The following is a 16,990-nucleotide window of genomic DNA, read 5'->3' as shown; positions in this document are numbered from 1 at the left end:
GCCATGTCAAACCCTGAGCTGTTGGACATGCTCCACTTAAAGAAATCCCAATCCCTCAGAACCACAAGCTTCAGGGATCTAAACCTTGTCATCACAATGAACAAAACATGCTGGAGGGATAGGTTCCTGACTCCAGAGACTCCTCATACTCTGGAATAAACTGCCCATACATGTCAAGAAGAGCGCCTCAGTGGCCCTCTTCAAAAGGAACCTTGATGACTGGATGGGAGATAGGAAATTCACCCCAGGGATCATGTCAGTTGCCCTGCTAGACAGGGGTCCAGAGAAGTAAATATTGTGGGAAGAAATATCCAGGGAATTGTTATGGCTAGGCTTGCATAGGCCCTAGGGTCGATAGCCTAGTACCAACCTATGAACCTATGGTGGAAGACTTATGAGATGCAATAAGAATGTCACGTACTGGCAAAGAAGGATCATTCTGCCTGGAAATCAAGGGAATTGGAGGAGCCAAGCTGTGAGCTTCAGGCTGTTCAAGTTGGGGTGAAACAGATTCTGCAGATGGGAGATCAACCCCGGGGTTGGATGCAGAATCCATGGTTGATCTAGCAGGTGAGGCCAAAGGAAGGGGAACCAAATCTGACAAGGCCAATATGGTGCTATGAGGATTACTTTGCTCTTCAACCGGTGGGCTTTCTTCAGAAACTGGAGAATGAGGGGGAGAGGTGGAAATGCATAAAGTAGACCCGAGGGCCAATCGTGGACTAGAGCATCCCTGGGGGACTGTCCCAGAGGGGGAATCACGGCAAAATAGTTGCTGCATTTGTAGTTGGTCGGGGACGCAAAGAGGTCGCAGCAAGAAAGACCCCAGCGGTTGAAATTCTACGCCACTATTAAGGGATTTAGGGACGACTTGTGAGGTTGTAGTATACACCTGCTGAGTCTGTCTGCTATCACATTGGAACTCCCGGGAATGTGCGTTGCTAGAAGAAAACGGTTGGTAGCCATCGCCCAATGCCATATCCTCGTGGTCTCTCGACAGAGTGGGTAAGATTTGGTTCCACCTTGTTTGCTGATGTACCAGACCACCACCATTTGTCTGATTGTATCGCAATAGTCCCAGACGGCAACAGGGGATGGAATGCTTGCAACGTCAGAAGCACTGCCCTCAGCTCTAGAACATTTATATGCAGATGGGCCTCCATTTCGGACCAAGTACCTTAGACTGTCTGTCCCTAACATAGCCCCCCCCCCACCCCATCAGGGAGGCATCCGTGGTCACTGTAGCCTTGGGCTGTTGGGTGAGAAGGGGTGAGACCATTGTGATGGGTTGTGGGCCATCCACCAATTTAAATCCTGTTTGCACCTGTGAGTTACCCGAATCTTGGCTGAAAGAGGGTACTGAAAGGGATACCACTGGGTGAGCAGTAGCCATTGTAGAAGCCTCATGTGAAACCTGGCCAGGGGAACAATGGTGATGGAGGCTGCCATGGAACCCAACAACTGTAGAACAGAGTGAGCTGTGGATTTCTCCCTTGAAAGGATTGGGATCAGTTGTTGCTTTATCTTTACAATTCTGTGCTCTGGAAAGGATGCTCTGCAATTCTTTGTATTCAAGATGACCCCTATGAATTCTGTGGACTGAGATGGGGCGAGATCGGATTTTTGCCAGTTTATGGTTATGCCTAACCTTTCTGCAGAGAGGAGAGAGTATGCCAGGGCTTCTTCAAATAGATGTCTGGTGGGGGTGAAGATGAGCCAGTCATCTAGGTATGGAAACACCTGGAGTCCTTGTAGTCGCAAGCGAGCTGTGACAACTGCCATGCACTCTGTGAACACTCTGGGGGCTGTAGAGAGTCCAAAGGGCAGTACTCTGAACTGGTAGTGACTGGCTCCCACACGAAGTGAAGGAATCTTCTTGATGGTCTGTCCACTTTTATGTGGTAGTACGCATCTTGAAGATCTACTGAGCACATCCAATCGTCTTTTTCCAAAAGCGGAAGGATAGACTGTATTGTGACAAACCGGAATTTTTGTACTTTTACAAACTTGTTCAATATACTGAGATCCAAAATTGGTCTCCAGTCCTCGGTTTTCTTTGGCACCAAAAACAGTCTTGAGTAGAATCCGGATCCTATCTGGTCTGGAGGGACTATTTGGATACTCTTTTTCTTAACAGCTTTGAAATCTCTAATGCTGCTTCTTCCCTTTGACTGGGTGGAACATCAGGTAAGTTTGTTAGGCTAGCGGGACAAAGGTCAAAGGGAATATGATAACCTCTGGTTATTATCCTTTGTACCCAAGAATCGGTGGTGATGGCTAGCCAAGCAGAAGGGTACAAAGAGAAACGACCCCCGACCACTTCCAGAGGAAAGCAGTTGGGCCGCTCTTCTGGAGCACTGGTAGGATTGGCCAGGGAAAGAGTCCCTGGAACCCTGGTTACGCAGATCCCCTCTGCCCCAACAAGGGTGTCTTCCCTGTGAGTTTCCCCCTCTGCCTCCGGAGAACTCGGCCTGTGTGTCATGGAAAGGACCCTGAGATTTTTTGTGCCATAGCTACCCACTCTTCTGGTTTCTGGAGAAAGCCCGTTGAGGGGAAGAATAACAGACACCCACGGCACAAAGGGTCTTACTGTCCTGTTCACATCTGGCCAGTGTGCTTTTAACCTTGGGTCCAAACAATGAAGAGGCTTCGATGGGAGCACTGAGAAAGGATGTCTTGAAGGGTTCTGCGAAATTACACACGTGCATCCAGGCGTGTCATCTCAGAACAATGCCTGAACCCGCCGCTCTAGCTGCTCCTTCTGATGCGTGAGATATCAGGCACATGGAGGCGTTACATATCGATTCAATGGTGACTAGCTGAGAGGCCACTTTGTCACGGACCTCATCAGACACAGCTCCAGCCAAAGTTTCAGAGAGCTCAGAAATTAAATCTCTTTGAAGCCTGGTAAAGTGTGCTATATAATTCAGGGACCTGATTGCAAAGGTCGCTGATGCAAAGGTACACTTCCCTATTCTGTCCACAGCCCAGGACTCTCTGTTGGGTGGATGGCAGTCTGGCTTTCTTCTTCCGCCAGGTCCTTTTTAGTTGCGGCCGCTACCATCAAAGCATCTACAGGAAGACCTTTGGTCCAATGGGGATCAGTAGCAGGAGGGGACAATTTTTTCTGGCCTCCGGGGAATTGCCTCAATGGTGTCAGGAGCATTCCACGCACGCTGCATGATGAGCTGGACAAGTTCGTTGGCAGGTGGAGTAACCCAGGAGGTAGGGGGCCAGGCACGAAAGGCCTAAAGGAACACAAACTCTTCAGAGATCGGGTTAGAGGGCTGCCAGTCACCTCTCTGTTTAAGAATTTCAAGAATATCACCAAGGGATACCTCAGAGGGTGAGCGAGGGGACCCTTCTCCATCATCAAAGTCTATGTCTTCAGTAAGGGACTTCTCTGTGGAGTCCATGTGCTTCCTCTTGCACAAGCTCTTTTGATGAACTTAATCAGAGGGAGAAGATGGAGAAGACAGCGCAAAAGGGGTCTCCTGTGGGAGTATATCCTGAGGCCCTTGTGCCCGGTGTCCGCTAGGAGCGACTTGTGTACATTGCAGTCCAGAGGAGGGTGGGGAGAGTGACATCACAGGATCGCCAACCAATGCCAGAGCCTTCTCCATTAGCTGGAAGGCCGGTCCACTTGAAGAGGGGTGAGTGCCCAGAGCAGGGGTCACCCCCTCTCCTAAATGGCTCAGCCTGCCGACTCAGAGTCCCTGGATGGCTGTGAAACACCAAATTACATACGCCACAGCTGACATCCTGGGTCGTAGCAAAACTCTCCTGCCACAAAGGCAACTGTGGCTCCTTAGTGAGGTCCATAAAGGGAACCGTAGAGGGGGAAGACTGTGCTATATCAAGGGGCTTCAAAGGCAATGAAGAAGGAGAATAAGTCGGGATCTTGGTAAAGGGTGATCACCTACCGAGGAAGGATAGGTCAGGGAGGTGGGATACCTCTGGCCAAAAGCACTTGATCCACAAGATGCAACACGTCGTGTTCAGAGAGGCTTCTAGTGGATTTCAGTGACACTGGTGAGAGGGAGTCAGGTCTATCCAAAGACGGAACAAGCTCGGTGCCCACCTCAGAGATCTGCACTGAAAACAACGGGGCTGTAAAGGACTGAACTACAGGTGTCTGCACCGAGGAAATCGTCAGTGCCGAAGTCATGGTCTGCACCGATGATAAGGTTGGTACCGAAGTGGTTGTCGGCGCTAAGGCTGGAACTGAAAAAATCGGTGCCGATAACTGAATGGTCGGTGCTGAGAGGGTAGTCGGTGTCAGGTAAGTTGTCAGAGCCGAAAAGGCAATGTGCATTGAAAAATCCATTGACATCATAACAGTCTGCATTGACTGGACAGTCAGTGCCGGTAAAGAAGTCTGATCCGAGGAGCCCCTCGGTACCGATATGGTAAAGGGCATGCTAGTCGGTGCTGAAGTCAGAGATGGAACCAATGGCCTCGGTGCCGAAGGTCTAGGTATCGAAAGCGCTGGAGCCGAAGAAGTCAAATCCGAAATGGAAAGCTTAGCTTTCTTGGGTCTCGGTTCCTGGGGGTCCCCAGCAGGGGATGAAGAAAGAGACTTGGCCTTTATATGTTCATCACTCTTTTTCTTATAGGATCTTGGAGGGGTTGAAGCCTCCGACCTAGAAATAGCCTCTGAAAAAGGAGATTTAAGTAGCCCCTTCAATATTAATTTATTTTTTCTCTCAATCAATGTCCTGTTAGAGAAATTCTTACAAATCTCACAGGGCGGGTCAACTGTTAAATGAGGCACACCAAAGCAATAGACATACAGGGAATGTGCATCTGAAGTAGGTAATTTCTGGCCACAATCAAAACATCTTTTAAATCCTGGACTACCTTTTTTATCTGCCTTGTTAGAAAGAAAGAAGGAAACCAGAAAAAATACCAGCAATCGTACAAGAATTACCCGAAGGTAAGAAGGAAAGGGGCTTTACCAACGATGGTAAAAAAGAAATTACCCCGCAGTAAAGGGGAGGAAAGGAACTGAAAAGATTCAAGAAAGGATAGTCGTTAAATGCGATAACGTAAGAGAAAACTATCTAATAAGTTTTTCTGTGAGAAAAGGGTGTTTTAGAATTTAGTATGAAGAAAAATATTGTACTTAGTTTAAGAGAAGTAGCTTGACACGACCAAATGGTGAAGAGGCGAACAAAATCTGAGGTAACAGGGAGAGGGGAATTCTGGGTAAGAGTTTTAGTTCAAGAGTTTGTAGCTGACGCAAGCTTGGAAGATGGCCGGCTCGGTTCCGAGGTCGGAACAGTTACCCATACGTAAGGAATGAACGAGGATTAACAATATCAGATCAACTTTTATCACCCAACAGAGAGAAAATCTGTCACCAAAGGTAAATATTGAGAACCCGGTTCTGGGACAGATTTAGACAGAGAGAGAGGGACAGGAATGGAATGGGGGGATGCTGGCACAGTCATTCTGAAGGATTAAACTGACACTTTTTAAAAGGATCCCATTTTTTTTTTCTGTTCCCCTCCTGCCATCACTGTTTGCCAGAAGGTGGCAGAGATGGCTTACTTTGGGGTCCCTATTAATTATTCAAACTTGTCGAACATATGAGGTTCAAAGTTTTGAAACTTCGAATATATAATACAGACTCTTATTTTGCCTTTTAGAGGGGTACAGGTTTTGACAGGTTTGTAATGGGGGACTTGACTCAATTTAATTCCTCTCTTTCATCAAATTGTTTGAGGACCTGAGTAGAAGAAAGACCAAGCATAACTTTCTTATCTAAAGCAGCATTTAAAATTTCAGATGCTATTTCATCAGCAAACTTTTGGTTATGTCCCCAGGCATACCTCCTCAGCACTGTAGTAGTACCACTGGCCTTAGACACAGTATCTATACAATTATACATAATCTTCAAAGCATGTTTGTAAACTTGAGACAGATTAGAAATAACAGGCTTCAGACAGCAGCTACCTTCTGAAGAAAGTGTGGCAGAGTAGTCCACCCAACTGTTTAAACAACGAAGAATAAGGAGAAGAGGTAGTATTGACTAAAAGTCTGTCTCCGGCAGCAAAGAGGTCAAAATGGCAGCAAGGTCAGACCTACAATGAAAAAACAAGAATTTGTTAGCTTGAGGTACTTTATAAAGTCTATCTTCTTTTATAGACTGAAGAGAATCAGGGTTATTACAGGCAGCATTTAATGCATACTCAAAGACAGCAAAATAGGAGTGATGCATGAAATAGGCGGCATATCCACTTGCACCATACTCACAATATCTCCTCAGTTTGGGGGAAGCATCCACTTGCTCTAACAAAAAATACTTCATTCATCCTGGAAGTAGTTTCTGAAAAGGAATGCTCTTAACAGAGCCAAAGACTACTGTAAGTGTGAAAATTATATAAACACCAGCAGTTGCTTCAATAGAAAGGGGTATTTTCAGACTAGGTTACAACAGTTAGAAGCTGAAACAAGAAATGGTTTTGATGTTTTGAAGCATGTGCATACTGAGGAAGGCGAAGGGGATACAAGTAGTGGGGTAAGGAGGAATTCTACAGAGGATGAGGATGACGCTTAGGAAAGTAATAATGCAAAGATTATTTTTGGTGAATGTAAATATTTTTCAAGTAAAATTAGAAGTAGTAGTACATTATAGTGGTGTTAATGTATAGATGCTTATGCAGAATGTTTGCAGGACACAAGGTTTATTTTAGAATCAGTCTGCAAAGTGAAAATGATGGAGGAATAACAGTTTATGGAGTTTGAAGAAAGATAAGTGTTTTTTTTGTAATAAAGTTAAGATGGTAGGCAAATGTATGGAGAGCAAAGGCAACTTGACAATAGTGGACATCAAATGGGAAAACACTCTACTAAAGCTAATAGGTTTACATGCAGATGCAGATATATAGGAAATGAAAGAGTTACTTGAACACATTAGGCCTTTCGGGACAGTAAATATTTGGATAATTACAACAGGCAACTTTAACTGTAGAATAAGAAAGGAGAAAAGGAAATAAGTCAGGATGTAAAGAGAGTGAAAGCATTACTAAAATGGGGAAACAAAATTATGAAGTCAAAGAGAATGAAAATTTAAAAGGGGTAATGTAAGATGTAAACACATTTTTTTTCTTATTTCAAATGCTTTTGAACAAAGAGGAGAAACTGTTATTCAGGATTTTCTGATCATGTTGCAATCTGGATATAGTTATTAAGGAAGGAAAGGGTTTTATGAGATCAACAGGGTGAATTACAGATAAGGAGATGCTAAATAGAGAAGTGGAGCAACTGTGGATGGATCATAGTACTAGAAAGGTAGTTTGTAAGTCATGGACAGAGTGGTAGATAATAAAGAAAAATACAAGTGTACTTATATGTGGAATTGCAACAAATGGAAAAGAGAACAAAGGAGTACAGCTACTGACAGAAATAAAACATTGAAAAGAAAAAAATATATAAAGATATAAAAATAGAAAATAAATCTAATAATAATTTGAAAAGGGTGTCCAAAATGAGGTTTATCTGAGCAGAAACCCTAAAAGCTGTGAAGAGTTGAAGGACTTTCTTCTTTGTATGGCAGAAAGCATGAACACTCACTCATGTCATATATAAAAGCTTCCCTCTCAGGATATGCTCAGTCAATCAGCTGTTGGGGGTGAAAGCTGGCTGGTACTGAGTTGCCTTTATAGATAACCCAAAATGCCACACTTAGGCAATTGTAATTTTTTCCATATATATAAATATGTGTGTGTGTGTGTGTATATATATATATATATATGTATATATATATATATATATATATATATATATATATATATATATATATATATATATATATATATATATCTCCAAAAAAGAAAAAGAAGGTACTAGACCCACAGCTGAATCGACCATAAATTTATTTCACAGAAAATAGAAACCTGGTTAGTGCTTTCACAGCCTCAAAGCTGCTTCATCAGACATTGCAACCATTGAACTACCCTTATTTTAAACTAAGGGTAGTTCAATGGTTGCAATGTCTGATGAATCAGCTTTGAGGCTGTGAAAGCACTAACCAGGTTTCTATTTTCTGTGAAATAAATTTATGGTCGATTCAGCTGTGGTCTGCACTTTTTCTTTTGGATATTGCTGATAACTTGTGTAGAAGGTCCGTTTACCTACACCATCTGCAGTTTGTTTTTTGCATATATATATATATATATATATATATATATATATATATATATATATATGTGTGTGTGTGTGTGTGATATATATATATATATATATATATATATATATATATACGCGTATATATATATATATATATATATATATATATATATATATATATATATGTGTGTGTGTGTATAAAACTGCATATGTATTTATACACACACGTACATGTGTGAACCTTTTCAGATATGACTCGAGCTCAGACAGCAGAAGATACATCAGTCTTTTAATCAGTAATATATACAAAATAAGTACTTGACGATATGAGGTGTTGCCCTCTGTACCAGGAAGAATAGGGCAGTGCATGTGTAACATATACCAGCATATTTAGTTAGCTGGAGTTTTGTAAATAATTTTGTGTCATTTGACTATCGCACTGACTTATACAAATGTTTATGTAAAAAGTGTATCAACAGTATTATTACAACTGATTAAACAGGGTCTATATTACAACATCGAATGCTTAAAACAGTGAACGATGTTTAATCAACCCTATTTCAGCGAAAGCTGAAAATGTCGACACCTCAGAACAGCGATTTCTTTCCTAGGGAAAGAAATCGCTGTTCCAAAAAAAAAAAAAAAATACTGTAAACAGTTCCAAACACATGCACACTTACCTTAACTCTAATTCTAAACCCCCCCCCCAAAAAAAAAATAAACGGCTAAAAACACATATGCACTTAACTCAACTGTACATCTAACACACAAAAAAAAAAGTAAACAGTTTAAAACATACATGCCCTTACCTTAACTAACACCCTAACCCTAAGGTCAGTAAATGTTACACATTTACGTTCGGGAGCTATACCGGATAAGGGAATCTCTGAGACTGCACTACAGTGCATAACACAGCAAAGTAACGAAGCGGCCAAGCGACTTCTTTCCCAGGGAAAGAATTAGCTGAACAGCCGCTTCGCTGTTTTGCCTGTTCGGTGTTTAGGGTTTGATGAAAATGCATTCGACAAAATGCGTTTCCGTTGTTATAATGGGTACCCGATTAAATGTACATGTTTAAACAAAGAATTCTGGAAGGGAACAGTAGAAGTTTTTGAAACTGTTCTATAATTTTAAAACACTGCAAAAGATCTTAGCAAAGCTCTGAATGTGTATTGTTCCACAGTCATGTGATCAAACGTGATGTCATTCTATAACCAGCTGTTAGAGGATGGAACTCTCACAGCAGCTTGTTTTGTTTTGTTTTCCTTGGAACCTGATAGAAAGCCCTATGACATTTCTCATAGTCATTTAGTTAGAATCTCATCAGCTTGCTTTGTGGAAGTATTCATCTCAACATCCTATCTTGCCTTGCTGTATTAAGTTAGTTAGTGAACAGTTACTCTCTATTCAGTCAGGAAATACAGTGACAGTAATTATGTATTGTTTTTGTCCATCTGTTTAAATTCGTCTAAATGTGTTGTTTTTAATTTCCTCTGTGATTAAAATTCTGGTGTTTACTGTACTTGGATATATATATATATATATATATATATATATATATATATATTCCCATGTTTTCTGTTTTTAATTAAACATTTTTATACCTTTCATTGTGGCTGTTCTTTTTGAGAATACATTTACTATCTTGAGAGTACTTGTGCTTATTGTAGTGACGCCTTGGCCACTCTGAAAAGCCTGGCAGCTTAGGTTGCACTCTACAATTTATGTTGGTATTGATTTTAGTCTGTATAATTGGATACAGTTGTAAAGGCCTGAGAGTGGTTGACTGGTGGCAGTGTAGTTACCTTAGAGTCTGGGTAAAAGGAATACAGTTAGTCAATCTGTACCAACCTTTCCCAGGAGAGTGTCTGTGTGTAAATCAAATACCCAGGCGTGGGTGTGTCAACTACTTGGAACTGGGACACAGTGCTCCAAAGTTAGTGTTTGTCTGAAGAGCATTTTCCTGTGTGCTCTTGGGTAAAAACAAAATGAAAACTGTGTCAGAGGCACATCATGGGATATATGCAAATGATCCTTATGAACATCAGGTGTTTCAGCTAATTCATTGAGTTTAGCTAGTGGGGTTTGGCTTTATTGGCCTGAAATTGTCCATTAAAACAACAAAACAAGTCATGGGCATTCAGAATTGCCAATTAGCTGAAACATCTGATGTTCATAAGGATCATTTGCATATATCCCATGTGCCTCTGACACAAGAGGTTTGGGAGCTCAATTATTGGAAGTTTTAGCCTTGCTGGAATTTTCATTTTGTTTTTACTGATTGTTTTTTCAGTGACCTTCTCACTCATTGTTTTAGGTTGTTTTTTGGGATATTTTTGCAGTGACCCTAATGATAATGGACATCAGCTGGGTATAACAGCCCTGTGTTTCAAAAGCTTAATCAAGCACTCTTTTTATGCTGTGACGATAAGTTCATAACAAGGCCAGATATGCTTATCCACAGCTAGTCGGGTTTGCCTTTATTGGCCTGAAATTGTACATTAAAATGACAAAACAAGCCATGGGCATTCAGAATTGCCAATTAACTGAAACACCTGATGTTCATAAGGATCATTTGCATACATCCCTTGTGCCTCTAACACAAGAGGTTTGGGAGGTCACTTATTGGAAGTTCTAGCTTTGCTGGAGTTTTCATTTTGTATTTACTGATTGTTTTTTCAGTGACCTTCTCACTCATTGTTTTTGTGTGCTCTTGGGTGAAAACTGTGCTTGATGTAGAGAGCTGCATCTGAAAATACTGTGTAAATTGATTCCTGCTTTTAGTGCCCATCACTCACCGATGTCAATGGTGAGGACTAATGATCCTTGATTACTGGCTCGGGGTAGAAAGGCTGTCACAGAGTGCATAGCAAAATTCGGAACACTGTACGATTGAATGCAGACAGGGTGGACTGCACACTCTAAAACTTGACCACAGGTGTGAGTGCAAGTGTATGGTGTGGAAGAACTACTGTGGCAGGGGTAGCCACCTGGCAATGAAAACCTTGGCTCTAGATGATTGTCATTGTTGAAGTGACACCTCAACCCTTTGTGCAGAAGATGGGGGGGGAAGGGGTTGTAGACTGATGGATTCTTATGTCTGTATGTGGGCATAAACATATTCTTATATGTTGTGTTTGTACGTATAATTTTGTATGTTTGCACACATATGTTAATTCTAGATTATACACGCATGCTTAGCCATGTGTACTTAGGTGCAGCATGTTTGCACATGCTGTATTCATTGCTTGATGATCCACTTCAGGGTTATAAATTCAATGGATACAAAGCAGTGAAATTCATCTTGTTCGAGATGCCAGCACATAATGTAGCCTCCCTAAACGCAACCACATACCATCATCATCACATATCTTCACTATAGCATCCCTCCATTAACTCCTATCATGTTGTTACTCTAACTGATGTTAGTATACATAGTGGTTTCTGCTGGTTATCTCCAAAAAAACATTTTATTAACTATACCTTTATTTTTAGTTTGCTCTTTTATTCTATAAATTGTTTTTTTTTCATGATGTGCGTGTGCACAATTCTGGGCTGAGACTGAAATTGGTCCAATGAGACCAGTTCTCTACCCCAATTAACAAATACATTTCAGGCCTCCCTCCCCCATGCACACACACCAGTGTGTGTGTGTGTGTGTGTGTATATATATATATATATATATATGTATATATATATATATATATAGTTCCCCTTCACAAGATCGAATTCCTATAAACTTGAAATTCATAACCTCGAAGTCAAAATCTCGAGTTTACTGAAACTCGAAAATGTGAAGGGGAAATAATAAAAAAAAACAAAAAAACAAAAACACCTTTCTAATGTTTTTGCAGGGGGGCTTTGCCCCTCTGTACCCCCCACACCCCCCTACCTAAATATTCCTACTCTGAGATCGCACTACAGCGAAGGAAAGGGAAATCTCCTGTTCCGTGCTATATGCATCCCAGTCCTCCACTATAGTGCGGTCACGCAGCTCTTAGATCGCAGCTGCAAGGGTGTAGGGGGACCTAGCCCCCTGCAAAAAGGTAAACTCTTTTTTTTTTCTAACCCTAAACTTCCCATTCACAATTTCGAGTGAATGGAAGTTTGAGATTCTGGTCTCAAGCTTTATATATATATATATATATATATATATATATATATATATATATATATATATATATATAGACATAATATGCAATTTGAAGACGTGCCAGTTGACCTTTAGCACTTTGGGTTGTGTGAAGTAATTGGAGAAGCCATAATATATAAATTTATTTGTAGAGACAAAAACACACAGAATTTTACCACTACAGTTGAATAATTTGGCTGATTTAGTATGCTCATCAGCATGGGTGTTTAATAATTTGTTGTTACTGTCTGGCATTCCTTTCAAACTCTTAGAGCAAGAAATCTTGACAAATTCATAAAAAAGGGGGGGGGGGGTCAAAGGCAGAAATACAGGGACTGATTTTAAATATTGCTTTTACAAACTTAGTAAGTTGATTGTGCATTAGTGTGAATTTTCTGAAGGGTATGAAATCTGAAAATAGAATGTCTATCATTTTCTGACTTCGATCCTCAATGAAGTGACAGACAACTAAACTTTTATGAGGAACAGACCAAAATATGAGGCAAAAAAATGTGTGTAGTTGAGCAGTATGCTTTTTGGTCAGACTGCTGCTTTAATTTAAACAGATTTCTTTTTTTGCCATATTCTTGCATGGTACAATTCTGCTCTAGTTAAGATTTTTTTTCCACCTATGATTTGTATGTGATTTTCATTCAGTCATTTCAGTAAATTGATTAGATAACCTGGGCAGAAAGAACAATAAATTGGTAAATGCTGGCAGAGCTGTATAATATTGTCATATCCTGGGTATTATTGACTAGGCCTATAAAGGCTCTTATGCCATTAGTCTAGCAGTCATCTATGAACACTGCTGGGTGTATATTACTTAGTTCTCTAATGTTGCAACACACAGACTTCTAATTACCTTTGGCTTTAGAACTAATTTAAGTTCATGGTTTGCCTTACTAGCCTGGACAGTAGCTTTTCATTCCATACTTTTATTCTTGATGCAATCCTTAATATGAGGAATTTTAGACCCATTATGTGATTTAAAAAGTGTTTTTTCCTTTTCTCTCATTAGCAAAGATTATTTGAGCTGCTGGGTCACATGTGTGTTTTGTTCTTAAATTTCCACTTGTATATGGCTGTAGTAGAGATGGCTAGATCTAGGGACTTGTCTATTTGGGAATACAACTCCTTTGCATAAACAACTACTGTATCTGCGTCTGGTCTGGTGATGTTACAAACTAAAATTTGCTCGACAGTTTGACAAGGTTTGTCCTTATTAATTCCTTGAATTCCCAATTATTGACTACAGAGGTACAACAGATTTTGAAAGAGAAAATTACAAGTTTATAGGTTCATAAGTGTACACTAGGCTAATAGCTCTGGCGTCTTTACAAACCTAGCCCATAGGATTACCTTGGCATCATGCCAACCAACCTTAGTTTCCAGTGCCCCTGTCGAATAGAGCCACTGGAGTGATCCCCGGGGTGAATTTTCTATTTCCCATCCACTCATCAAGATTTCTCTTGAAGAGGGCCAGTGAGGTGCTCTGTTTGACATGTATGGGAAGTCTATTTCATAGCATGGGCAGTCTCTGGGTTATGAACCTGTCCGTCCAGAATGTTTTTGTTGAATGTGATAATGAGGTTGAGGTCTCTGCAGCATGTAGTGCAGAGGGATTGGGATTTCTTTAGCTGTAGCATTTCTAACAGAGCTGGGTCAGACATGGCTTTGTAAATCAAGCAGAGATTGCCTCTAAGTAGGCGATATGAGATGGAGAATAGTTGAGAGTTTTGGGAGTCTGTCCGTATAGGACAAGTGTTTTAAGGCCTAGGATCCTCTTTGTGAGGTACTTTTGCAGCCTCTACAGTTGTTGCAGGTGTCTAGTGAGGTACATGCCAAATGGGGCATTGTACTCAATGATTGGCCTAATGAGGGAAGAGTAGACAGAGACAATGACCTCTTTCTTCCTGGATGCAAAACCCTTAATAATGAGATATGCCACATAGAAGGGCTTTCTGACCACACTGGCAGTGTTTCTTCCTGGATGCAAAACCCTTAGTAATGAGATCTGCCACACAGAAGGACTTTATGACCACAGTGGCAGTGTGGTGGTCAAAAGAGAGATTGCTGTTAACCTGTGTTTCCAGATCTCTTACAACACCTTCTGTGTTCAGTGGACTACCATCGATGTGGTAGCTCATGGGAAATGGGTTTTTCCCAAAGGGGATGACAATACACTTTTTGGCATTGAGCTTAAGGCCATGGTTCTGACACCAGTCACTGGTCTCCGTGACGCCTTTCTGTAGGATGTCAACATCACTTGGGGAGTTAATAATGTCTCCCAACTTGCAATCGTCTGTGAACTTTGTCAGCCAGAGTCCCTTTGTGTTGGACTGGACTACTGAGAAGTAGATACGAAACAGAAGAGGACCCAGGACTGATCCCTGTGGGACTCCACTTGTGACTGGTCGGCAGTCTGACTTGGACACAGCTACTTTCACATGACGGGTTCTATCTGTGAGCCAATTTGCAACCCACCTAATGATATAGGGGTTGATGCCTAGCTTAGTGACTTTTTCTATGATTCCTGAGTGGGGAATGTTATCAAAGACCTTGGCCAGATCAAGCTAGGCTGTATGAACCACTTTACCTTCATACACAGCTCTGGTGATTGACTCAAAGAAGTCAACCAAGTTGAACAGGCATGATCTACCCTTCACAAATCCAAACTGTGCGGGATCCAGAGTTTGGAGATTCCCTATATCCTTATGGTCTGACTTAACCAGGGATGGAGACGGGGTACATGTAGTAGCTGTATTAACCAGGACCAGTTCAAGGATATTATGTTCTCTAATTTTTTTTTAACTACCTCTTGTTGGATTGTCAACTATCTTTTGCAGGGATTTTGTACATATTAGGATTAAGAATCTCTGGACACACCCAACTTTAAAGGTATAGGTGCTCCAGTATGAGGGGTAGTTGAAATCTCCTATTAGAACAGTGTTTTTGGTAACAGACAGTTTCTCAAATACATTTACAGATATTATGAAGTCATTAGGAAGCACACAGGTTATCTTGTAGCAGAGTACAGGATGACAGTTTGTGTTACTCAGGACAAGGTGATGTTCAGTAAGTTCAATTTGTAGGTCTCTGGAAATCAGTCTAGAGGTGATGTGGTCCTTGACAAACATGGAATTGCCACTGCCGTTTCCATCAAGCCTGAATGCACGGCAGGTGCAAAACCCAGGTATGGAGAGAGTGCTATCTTTACATTGAAACCAAGTCTCAGTAACTACACAGCCTTAGAGATATTCAAGTTGTAGGAGAGACTCAAGATCAGGTAATCTGCTGTCAAGATTTCTGGCGCTGAGGAGAACCACCTTAACAGGGTCTGACTTATGGATGAAAACAGCTACATTACTATCTGTTGCATCTTGACATATATTAGCTGGACTCTGTTTAAAAAAAAAAACTATAATTTGGAAACAACCATTTTTAGAGATCTTACATTAACAGGCTTTATAAAGAAATTAATTACCACATATGTTAAATAATAACATTCACAAATTCACTTATAAACCAAGCATTCTAAAAGCATTCACCGGAATGTACATTTTTTAAAAAGCTGCAAGGATTATACACAAGTTCTTTATTGTAAGATACATCAGACATGAAAACACTAATTTAACAACTACCTCTATCCCCAATGAACTGGTCTTAACAATTAACTGTATAGCATTCATTAAACAGTTAAGCATGACTCTCTCCATCTACAGTATTAAAACTAACACTGACAAGAATCAAATAATGTGCAACTGCCTACTTCGCCATTATGCTCAGAAAATATATTGTTGGGGCAGGAGATAAGCATACATGATTTTACTGGTCAAAGCAAAACTGGGCCCAATGTCTACATCAAGATGCAACTTCTTGGCAAATAAAAATACAGAGAACATCAAATAATTCCAGATCATGTGTATGTAGTTTAAATGCTTAAAAAACAAACTAATATCCAAATACGACATGTAAACAATGGAACTCCAAGCTCAGGATTCTGGCTTTTAGATTGTTCTAATACTACTTTAAGTTTGTCTGGTAGTGCATTTGGCACTGTTCACGACTACATGCTGTAACACCATGTATTTCAATCTACAATTTGTTTCTTCCTCTTATCCTTCTTGACTCTTTTCTGCCAGTCATGGTGTGGGTGGGGAGACTGATTAAGTACTTCTGATCTTTTCACATGTCCATAAATATCAAAATTTTGAAACGTCTTTTCTATACTGGGGAAACATTTCATGCGCAGAAAAAGAACAGCTGAGGTACTCATAATAACAAGGTATCTTCAAGTAATAGATCCTTACTCCCAAAGTAATTATATCCATAGGTAATATCCCAATAGGCCCATGTATTCCTAATGGTCTCAAAAAAAAAACTTACCCATAGGAAGGCTGTCTGCATCATTCTGCAGCAACTTGCAACATCCAGAGATATACATGTCTGTCTGTTGATCTCTTTCTCCTCCTTATGTTCACATGAATGACTCTCAGAGAAAAGGCACAGGTAAATCCCCATCCAAAAGCTAATCCCAAAGTAAAAAGTTATTTCTGAATTGTAATAACTGCCTGAGGAAAGGAACTGCTTTTGTACCAAGGACCTAAAGGTAAGCCCCTTGATTCAACATTAACAATATGCATAAATAGGATGCAGAACATTTAAAAACCATGGAAGGGGTATGTTTGAAATATGCCCAGCTGAATGTAGTGACAAAGCCAC

At 40.7% G+C, this 16,990-nt stretch overlaps 1 protein-coding gene across 5 annotated transcripts in view; it reads right to left on the bottom strand.

The window, feature by feature from the left end:
- Window positions 1-16,990, bottom strand: part of CDK2AP2 (cyclin dependent kinase 2 associated protein 2) — a 323,183-nt gene that overhangs the window by 44,528 nt on the left and 261,665 nt on the right. The window lies entirely within an intron of this gene.

Source organism: Protopterus annectens, chromosome 9.part0, assembly GCF_019279795.1.
Source record: "Protopterus annectens isolate FY-2018-M chromosome 9.part0, PAN1.0, whole genome shotgun sequence".
Taxonomy (NCBI): Eukaryota; Metazoa; Chordata; order Ceratodontiformes; family Protopteridae; genus Protopterus; species Protopterus annectens.
The sequence above is the reverse complement of the archived record's forward strand: the minus strand, read 5'-3'. Positions and strand labels throughout refer to the sequence as shown.